General features: G+C 39.9%; 1 non-coding gene across 1 annotated transcript; it reads right to left on the bottom strand.

Annotated features, from left to right (window-relative positions):
* Positions 1-9,777: 9,777 nt before the first annotated feature.
* On the bottom strand, positions 9,778-9,850 carry TRNAK-CUU (transfer RNA lysine (anticodon CUU)). The gene has a single exon. It is a non-coding gene; the product is annotated as a tRNA-Lys (tRNA).

Raw genomic sequence — 9,850 nt, 5'->3', positions numbered from 1 at the left:
AATTGTCTCAAGAATGTCTTCACATGGTTGATATAAGTTAAGATTCAAACAATGTGAAATGGGTAGTTTAAGTTGTAAGTATCTGGTTTTATATTTTGGAAGCTGTCTCAGCTTCATACTTTTTCTAAAGGGAAATGAATGACCACGGCTGCAATTTGAAATTGAAATCGTCATGATAACAGAGGAGAGAAAGCTAGAGTGAGAAGTAGGAGTCTCATAGTAGGTGCGAGTTTTGCTTGTAACACTGACCCAGGGTCTATTTCACGACAATAGATTCTTTTACTACTGTAGAAAGAAGAAAAACAATCCTTCTTAAGTACTTGTGCCATACTAAGCATCAGTTCAGTTCAGTTCAGTTCAGTCCAGTCGCTCAGTCGTGTCCAACTCTTTGCAACCCCATGAATAGCAGCACACCAGGCCTCCCTGTCCATCACCAACTCCCGGAGTTCACTCAGACTCGCATCCATCGAGTTCGTGATGCCATCCAACCATCTCATCCTCGGTCGTCCCCTTCTCCTCCTGCCCTCGATCCCTCCCAGCATCAGAGTCTTTTCCAATGAGTCAACTCTTCTCATGAGGTGGCCAAAGTACTGGAGTTTCAGCTTTAGCATCATTCCTTCCAAAGAAATCCCAGGGTTGATCTCCAGAATGGACTGGTTGGCTCTCCTTGCAGTCCAAGGGACTCTCAAGAGTCTTCTCCAACACCACAGTTCAAAAGCATCAATTCTTCGGCACTCAGCCTTCTTCACAGTCCAACTCTCACATCCACACATGACTACTGGAAACACCATAGCCTTGACTAGACAGACCTTAGTTGGCAAAGTAATGTCTCTGCTTTCGAATATGCTATCTAGGTTGGTCATAACTTTTCTTCCAAGGAGTAAGCGTCTTTTAATTTCATGGCTGCAGTCACCATCTGCAGTGATTTTGGAGCCCATAGGGAGTTAAAAAACAGCCTGTCTGTGGTCATTCCAAGACACTGAAGCTGAATGGACTGGTCAACATTTCAATCTTTGAAGTCCTCTGGGTGCAGAACTCCCTTCTGTTTTTCATCTGTCTCAGACTCTAAGAGAGACAGTCTCTTTCTTAAAAATATTTCCAAAGGATTTATTGGTGATATTTGCACCTTGGTTCTCATATTTAATAATCATGCCTCAGTTTTTTCATACAAGACTATTTGCATGCCTCTTAAGACTTGGACTTAATGTTTTTATTGGATTTCATCATTTTTAATATTGATTTAATAGGACTACCACTGAATCCCCCAAGTGTGTTTTACAAGGAGACACTTTATAATTCCTTTATATTAGGTTACTTGTAATGACCAGAATAAATGAGATTTCCCTTTCAAAGGAGGTAGATAGGAAAGAAGTAACAAAGAAAGTATTTATATACATATAATGTTAACATATTTGTATGGTGGGAGGGATCTAAAAATAAATGAACCCACATCCTTCTGTGGGTTCCTACAAAACTACCTCTTGCAGCTATGAAAGCTAATGTGAAAATCATCTTTATTGATTACAACCTCAAAATAGTCTGTTATCTTGCATACATCTTTTCCTCAGGTCCTATCTATTATTGTAAAATTACCGCTGCTTTTATATTTCCTTTTATAATGCCTTCTGGAGTATGGTTTGTTAAACTCGCGTAGGTTGAAAGTTAAGATCCTAGGCTCTAGAATCAGGCTAGATCTAAATCTAAATCTTGGTTCTGTTACTTCCTAGCTGAATGCCTTTAGGCAAGTCACTTAACATTTTTATGCTTTGGTTTATTCATCTGTAAAATGAATGTAAAAATACCTATATAATACCTTATTATAAAATAATTTTGATTATAGTTCAGCAAATATTTAAGCTCCTTTAGGATGGCATTTGCAGCCATTGATGATCTGTTTCTATCCTACCTTTGGGGTGATCTCACAGATCCCCTTTAATACACTCATTCTAAACCCACTGAATTATCCCCCTTCCCTTTGCTCCATTTGCACTTTCATGCCTTGACACCTTTCTTCATATTGTTCTTCCTGCCTAGGATGCTCCTCCTTCTCCCTCCCTCATTTGTCAATATCCTACTCATCCATCAAGGCCCAACTCAAATGGTTGCCATTTCTATCCTTCCCTAGGATTAGTCTCCCTTTTTCTCACCTCCCATCTCCCTAGGCAAACTCACATCAGAAGTTTGGCTAATAAACTAATATTGGATGCTTTCATGGCTGTTACATTTTCAAGGTCGAATGGTACTATATGTTTCTGCATTTGTAATTGAATATATAGCCATTTCTTCCTTTACATTAGGAAATGATAATTCTTTTTTAAAAAATAAAAATGTTAATAAAAGGTTACAAAAGGATTAGCCTAAAATTTAAAAAAAAAGAAGTTTGCCTGATGTATATAGAATGTATACCCTGAGATCTATACACATTTAGCACAATCTACACCCACTGCACTTTACAACCACATATGGTGGCAACAGTAATTCTGAGGCATTGCAAAATCTTCACAATCCAAATATTTTGTAAAGAATTGCAGTGACAAGATCTCAAATATAAAGGTTTGTGGGTCTTTTTAAGGGCTTAATCACTTTTATTTAGCAATTTAAGTTAACAAGAACTATTCCATTCCCTAAACATTCCAATTAATTGCTGTTTAGCATATGGGTTATCAAATTTGTCTTTTTTAAGTTTGCATTTAGAGATTGCAAATAAATCTATTAGGATGAAATTCTAGGTCAGTCAGGTTTTGATTTGCAATATTTAATGTTTGCATAATTCCACCTTTGCCTGACCTTTCAAAATTATTTTAACAGCCCTACATTTACTTTCCTAATGGAATGATTTGTTACAAAGCGGCTACAGCGGGTAGTCTGGAAGGACATTATAACATTCCTTTGGCTGTCAAAATCCATCTGTCCTTGTGTTTAGGGGAATTCTTCATTGCATGTGATCTTGGGATATAAGAGCTCACTTTCCACTGTAGATGCCAAACAGACTGAATTGCACTCTCCTCTCACCCTGGAATATAGCAGGGGCCCTAGTGCTGGGCCATGGACCCTCCCACACAGGCCCATGCACCCCGAGATGAAGGAGGGGCATCTGGAGCAGTTCAAGGGGTCAGCATGATTTCCAGTAGTCATTTCTAGAAGGTGTGGTGCAGCAGAAGCAGAGATGACGGCATCTTGGACAGAGTGTTCCTATGGCCTGGACTCCTTAGGCCCTGGGTTCTTCCTTGTTTCCCAGGCCTGTTTGTTCTTCCAGCCTCTCGGATTCTATGAGCCCCCTTTCCTTCAACATTTTTGTTTCCTTTAGATAGTCAGAGCTCATTCTATTGCTTGCAAGCAAGAACCCTCATCAAAACCATTGGTATTGCAAGGTGGCAGGAAGAATTCTGGATTCCATTCAGATTGTTGGCCCACTTAGTAGGCAACTGCTTAATGTTTCCATATCCTCATCTGCAAAATGGGACACAGTCTGTAATTGTGTCAACTGCGTGAGGCTCAAATAAAATAATTTCTTTAAGATATTAAGCACAGTACTACTTATTAAAGTCCTATTTATTAAAAAGCATTCAACAAATAGTAGCTTTTGTATTACTAAATTCTATGTAATTGTGTGTTCAGGCCACAAAACTCTACTGCTCTTCACATAAAGAGATGCTCCTGTGCACACTCTGTTCAGTGTTGAACTTCCTTTTATTTTCCCATGCGGGGGTTTGGTTTGGTTTTGCTTTGTTTTCCAGCTTAGGACTTTGGCACTTTCCCATATTGTACATCCCAGGACTTCTTCGGGGAGCGCAGCCTGCAGTCACTGTCCCTGGATCTTCTCTCTTCTCTTCCTCTGTCCCTGCCAGCTCTCCCTCACCTCCAGATTCCAAAAGCAATCAGCTGCCCTAAAGACTGACTAACTTCAGATGGGAAAGGCAAAACTGAGTTGAGTGAGTCCTACTTCAGCATCTGGTATACAGATTTAGTAACTTTAGTGGATTTAAAAAACAAAGCAAAACAAATGCACAACCTATATCCCAAGACTTATTATACCATCTTTAGTTTATCTACTTAGCTTTTGATGAAAAATTTTTTCTTCCACTGAAATGTGTAATGTCCTCTCATAGTTAAACTGTGGAATCTTTTCCACTCAACTTCTTCCCTCTGGGATGTAATAAAGAGACAACTTATGGCTCAACAGCACATTGGAGACAATTTTTCTGTGAAAGAAAAATGTTTCTTACAACATGTAATGTTTCTCAAAGGAGGTGGGTCAAAACATAGATATCAATTCTCTGTGACCATTCACTGAATACCATATTTGGTTTGAGAACATTACAGTGTAGTATGTTATTTTTGAAAGGTTGAGTATTGGTCATGGATATTTTAATTCCTATAACATCCAGGTGTAAATTAGAATAAAGTAGAAATTACAATTATTTACTGTATCTGCATATTCTCTTTTCCCCCCAAAAAAGCAATAGAAGTACTGAGCAGAGAAGAGCCGAGTGTGGAGTAGGTGGCAGCATACCTCACCTGTCTGCAAGTTGGCCAACTGAAGATGTTTTTCTGGACCAGCCATTTCCTAGTGTGACCCTGAGCTCAGCCTCAGTCTCTTAAGGTGTGAAACGGGAACAACTACACTCTTAAGCATGCTTGTGAGAAATAATTGACACAATTTGTGCAAAATACTTGGCTCTAGCAGGACTTCAAGACATGATTGTTGATGATACACCTCAACATCAGATTGTCAGAGGGCTGATCATTTTAATGGCATTTGATTGTCTAAAGGAAATACAATATTATTATATCTACATTAGTATCTACATAAATCTAATACAGAGATTTGATTTCATCAATGGATGTCATTGGGGAAGGCAATGACAATTCAAGATAACTCAGATAGTAAGTTGAAATTTGTATTTACAAGAATTTGGGATAATTATTGAAAATGTTCTATGTTTAAGTTGGTCATATTATGATATTAAGGCCATACCCTCAAGGAAAGCCATTCTTGTTTGGGTGATACTATTTAGATAGTAAATAATCAGGCAGGCAATGCACAAAATTTACTTCAGGAGTCAGAAAACTTCATTTAAAAATTGTTTAAAAGCAAATTTGAGTTGTAGGGTAAAATATATGTGTGAGCTATAAGTATCAATGTAAAAACTTCAGGTATTTGCTACATGTGAAAGATGACGCTGTGAAAGTGCTTCACTCAATATGCCAGCAAATTTGGAAAACTCAGCAGTGGCCACAGGACTGGAAAAGGTCAGTTTTCATTCCAATCCCAAAGAAAGGCAATGCCAAAGAATGCTCAAACTACTGCACAATTGCACTCATCTCACACACTAGTAAAGCAATGCTCAAAATTCTCCAAGCCAGGCTTCAGCAATACATGAACTGTGATCTTCCAGATGTTCAAGCTGGTTTTAGAAAAGGCAGAGGAACCAGAGATCAAATTGCCAACATCTGCTGGATTACAGAAAAAGCAAGAGAATTCCAGAAAAACATCTATTTCTGCTTTATTGACTATGCCAAAGCCTTTGACTGTGTGGATCACAATAAACTGTGGAAAATTCTGAAAGAGATGGGAATACCAGACCACCTGACCTGCCTCTTGAGAAAGCTGTATGCAAGTCAGGAAGCAACAGTTAGAACTGGACATGGAACAACAGACTGGTTCCAGATAGGAAAAGGAGTACGTCAAGGCTGTATATTGTCACCCTGCTTATTTAACTTCTATGCAGAGTACATCATGAGAAATGCTGGGCTGGAAGAAGCACAAGCTAGAATCAAGATTGCCGGGAGAAATATCAATAACCTCAGATATGCAGATGACACCACCCTTATGGCAGAAAGTGAAGAGGAACTAAAGTGCCTCTTGATGAAAGAGGAGAGTGAAAAAGTTGGCTTAAAGCTCAACATTCAGAAAACTAAGATTATGGCATCTGGTCCCATCACTTCATGGCAAATAGATGGGGAAACAGTGGAACCAGTGGCTGACTTTGTTTTTCTGGGCTCAAAAATCACTGCAGATTGTGACTGCAGCCATGAAATTAAAAGACGCTTATTCCTTGGAAGGAAAGTTATGACCAACCTAGACAGCATATTGAACAGCAGAGATATTACTTTGCCAACAAAGGTCTGTCTAGTCAAGGCTATGGTTTTTCCAGTAGTCATGTATGGATGTGAGAGCTGGACTATAAAGAAAGATGAGTTCAGAAGAATTGATGCTTTTGAACTCTGGTGTTGGAGAAGACTCTTGAAGAGTCCCTTGGACTGCAAGGAGATCCAACCAGTCCATTCTAAAGGAGATCAGTCCTGGGTGTTCATTGGAAGGACTGATGTTGAAGCTGAAACTCCAATATTTGGCCACGTGATGCAAAGAGCTGACTCATTTGAAAAGACCCTGATGCTGGGAAAGATTGAGGGCAGGAGGAGAAGGGGATGACAGAGGATGAGATAATTGGATGGCATCACCGACTCGATGGACATGGGTTTGGGTGAACTCCAGGAGTTGGTGATGGACAGGGAGGCCTAGCGTGCTGCGGTTCATGGGGTCGCAGAGTCAGACACAACTGAGCAACTGAACTGAACTGACTGAACTGAACTGAAACTTCATTTCTTTTTTATTTTATTTTTAATTTTTATTTTTACTTTATTTTACTTTACAATACTGTATTGGTTTTGCCATAGATTGACATGAATTCACCACGGGTGTACATGCGTTCCCAAACATGAACCCCCCTCCCACCTCCCTCCCCATAACATCTCTCTGGGTCATCATCGTGCACCAGCCCCAAGCACGCTGTATCCTGCGTTGGACATAGACTGGTGATTCGATTCTTACATGATAGTATACATGTTACAATGCCATTCTCCCAAATCATCCCACCCTCTCCGAGTCCAATATTCCGTTATACACATCTGTGTCTTTTTTGTTGTCTTGCATACAGGGTCGTCATTGCCATCTTTCTAAATTCCATATATATGTGTTAGTATACTGTATTGGTGTTTTTCTTTCTGGCTTACTTCACTCTGTATAATCGGCTCCAGTTTCATCCATCTCATCAGAACTGATTCAAATGTATTCTTTTTAATGGCTGAGTAATACTCCATTGTATATATGTACCACAGCTTTCTTATCCATTCATCTGCTGACAGACATCTAGGTTGTTTCCATGTCCTGGCTATTATAAACAGTGCTGCGATGAACATTGGGGTACATGTGTCTCTTTCAATTCTGGTTTCCTCGGTGTGTATGCCCAGCAGTGGGATTGCTGGGTCATAAGGTAGTTCTACGGATGGCTAACAAACACATGAAAAGATGCTCAACATCACTCATTATTAGAGAAATGCAAATCAAAACCACAATGAGGTACCACTTCACACCAGTCAGAATGTCTGCGATCCAAAAATCTGCAAGCAATAAATGCTGGAGAGGGTGTGGAGAAAAGGGAACCCTCCTACACTGTTGGTGGGAATGCAAACTAGTACAGCCACTTTGGAGAACAGTGTGGAGATTCCTTAAAAAATTGCAAATGAAACTTCATTTCTTTATAACTGAACCCAACTGTTTCACAAGACTTCTATGCTAGGAGGTGGAAATGAAACCTCCAGATAATCTCAGCTGATTTAATCTTCTCTCGTGTTCACCATTACACTCTTCTCACTGGGCTGGCATCTACATGACAGGTGGGTGTGTGGGTGGGGAGCATTCACTCCTCAGCCACAGTCGCCTCTCCAGCTGGCCTCCTCTGATGTGGAAGTCCTAGAGGAGTCTCTGATCAAAACTTTTAGGGGCAGGTCTACTTCGACTCTGTAGTCTCATGGAAGCAACTTACATGCCCTTCAACAGATGAATATATAAAGAAGGATGTGGTATAATATTCCATACTACAATGAAATATTACCCAGCCATAAGGGAAATAACGCCATTTGTAACAACATGGATGGACTAAGTGAAGTAAGTCAAAAAGAGGACAATTACCATGTGATATCACTTGTATGCAGAATATAAAATATGATACAAATGAATTTATTCACAAAATGGAAACAAACTCACAGACAGGGGAAGGGGGACAGATAAATTAGGAGTTTGGGATTAGCAGATACAAACTACTATATATAAAATAGATAAACAACAAGGTCCTCCTGGTATAGCATGGGGAACTATACTCAATATCCTGTAGTAAACCATAATGGAAAAGAATATGAAAAAGACTATATATATATATATACACAATGAGTCACTCTGCTGTGCACTCGAAACCAATAAAACATTGTAACTCAACTATACTCCAATACAAGATTATGTATAAATTGAAAAAAATTCTACAGTCTCTCAGAGCCACAGCTACTCTACTCTCAGGCACACATGAAACGCACACTATGGTGAGTGGAGGGCATTTATAGCAACCCCAGAACGTTCTGTCCGAGTTCCTGCATACCACTGTGCCTACCCCCACTGTGCCTGGCTGCGCCATGTTGCACAGGTGCTGTTCTGGGCTCCATCTCAGGCAGGAGGCATGATTCACCTCTATTCCCTGCCCTCTGCCTTCAGACTCCAAACCTAGAAAATTCTGATCTCTTATCCATCCCTTACCTACAGGCCCCAGCACATCAGGCCTCTGCATTCCTCTTTCACGACCTCTCCTACTACTCTCCATGCTCCAGATACTTTCAACGGCTCCGGTGTACGGAGTGCATTCTTCGGCTCTTTGAGAATTTGAACCAGAACACTTTTCTCAAGGATTATAAGACCTCTGTAGAGGCAGTCCCTCTCATCTTTCCTATTTCAGATCAAATATTCCCTCCTAAAGGTTAATCTTGACTATTTAGCTAGAGTAGACCCCAACCTCTTTTTTCAATTCCAGTTCCTATCACATTGTCCTTTTTTCTCACTTTCTGGATCTAAAATTGTCTTTTTTAAAAATTATTATTTATTGTCCCCTTTGCAGATTATAAACTTAATGAGATTTAGGAACTTGTGTGTCATCTTTGCTGCTGGATTCCAAGAACTCAGAACATCATGCCTGGAATATACTAGGCTCTGAACACTTAGTTGTTGAATAAAGGAATGAATAAATCACGAATCCCAACTGAGAATGACCCATTCCTCAGAAAAAATGCACTGACGATTTGGTACATCCTTTCAGAAGGTTCCAAAACCCTGAAGCTCACCTGTAGACTTCCTGAATTATAGTTATGCTGTTTCATAACGTTCTTTTTGAAGAATTCTGAATTTTGTTCTTTGAAGTTAAACACTAGCATGAATTTTGAAAGCGCACTTATGATGGACTATAACAGATCATAGGCCAACTGTTGCTCTCTGGTTTTTATTAAAATAGATCCATGATATTTACATTAGCTGACTCTAATGACCATATTTCATACATGCCCATATCCAGCTCTTCACTCCTTTGGAGAATGTGGTAGATTCAATTCCCAGCTTCCCTAGCAGTTGGGCAGAGCCATGTGACTAATTCAAGTCAATGATTTGTAGGCATAAATTACCTATGTCACTGCTAATCTGGAGCATTTAATTGCTGTGTGAGATCCTCCAAGGTTTTACCTTCTACTTTGTAGCTACGGGAAGTATATACGGGTACAAAGGTACAGTGCTCCCCAGAGAGTCACACAGATCTTCAGCAAACTTTGTGTGAGCAAGTAGTATAAACCTCTCCTGTGTGTGTGTGTGTGTGTGTGTGTGTGTGTGTGGTGTGGTTTAATTTGGCTGCACAGTCTTAGTTGTGGTATGCAGGATCTTTAGTTGAGGCATGCGGTATCTAGTTCCCTGACCAGGGATCGAACCTGGGCCCCCTACATAAAGAGTGTGGAGTCTTAACCACTGGACCACCAGAGA

This window comes from Budorcas taxicolor, chromosome 9, assembly GCF_023091745.1.
Source record: "Budorcas taxicolor isolate Tak-1 chromosome 9, Takin1.1, whole genome shotgun sequence".
In the NCBI taxonomy this organism is placed as follows: Eukaryota; Metazoa; Chordata; class Mammalia; order Artiodactyla; family Bovidae; genus Budorcas; species Budorcas taxicolor.
This window is presented reverse-complemented; position numbering and strand designations above follow the sequence as displayed.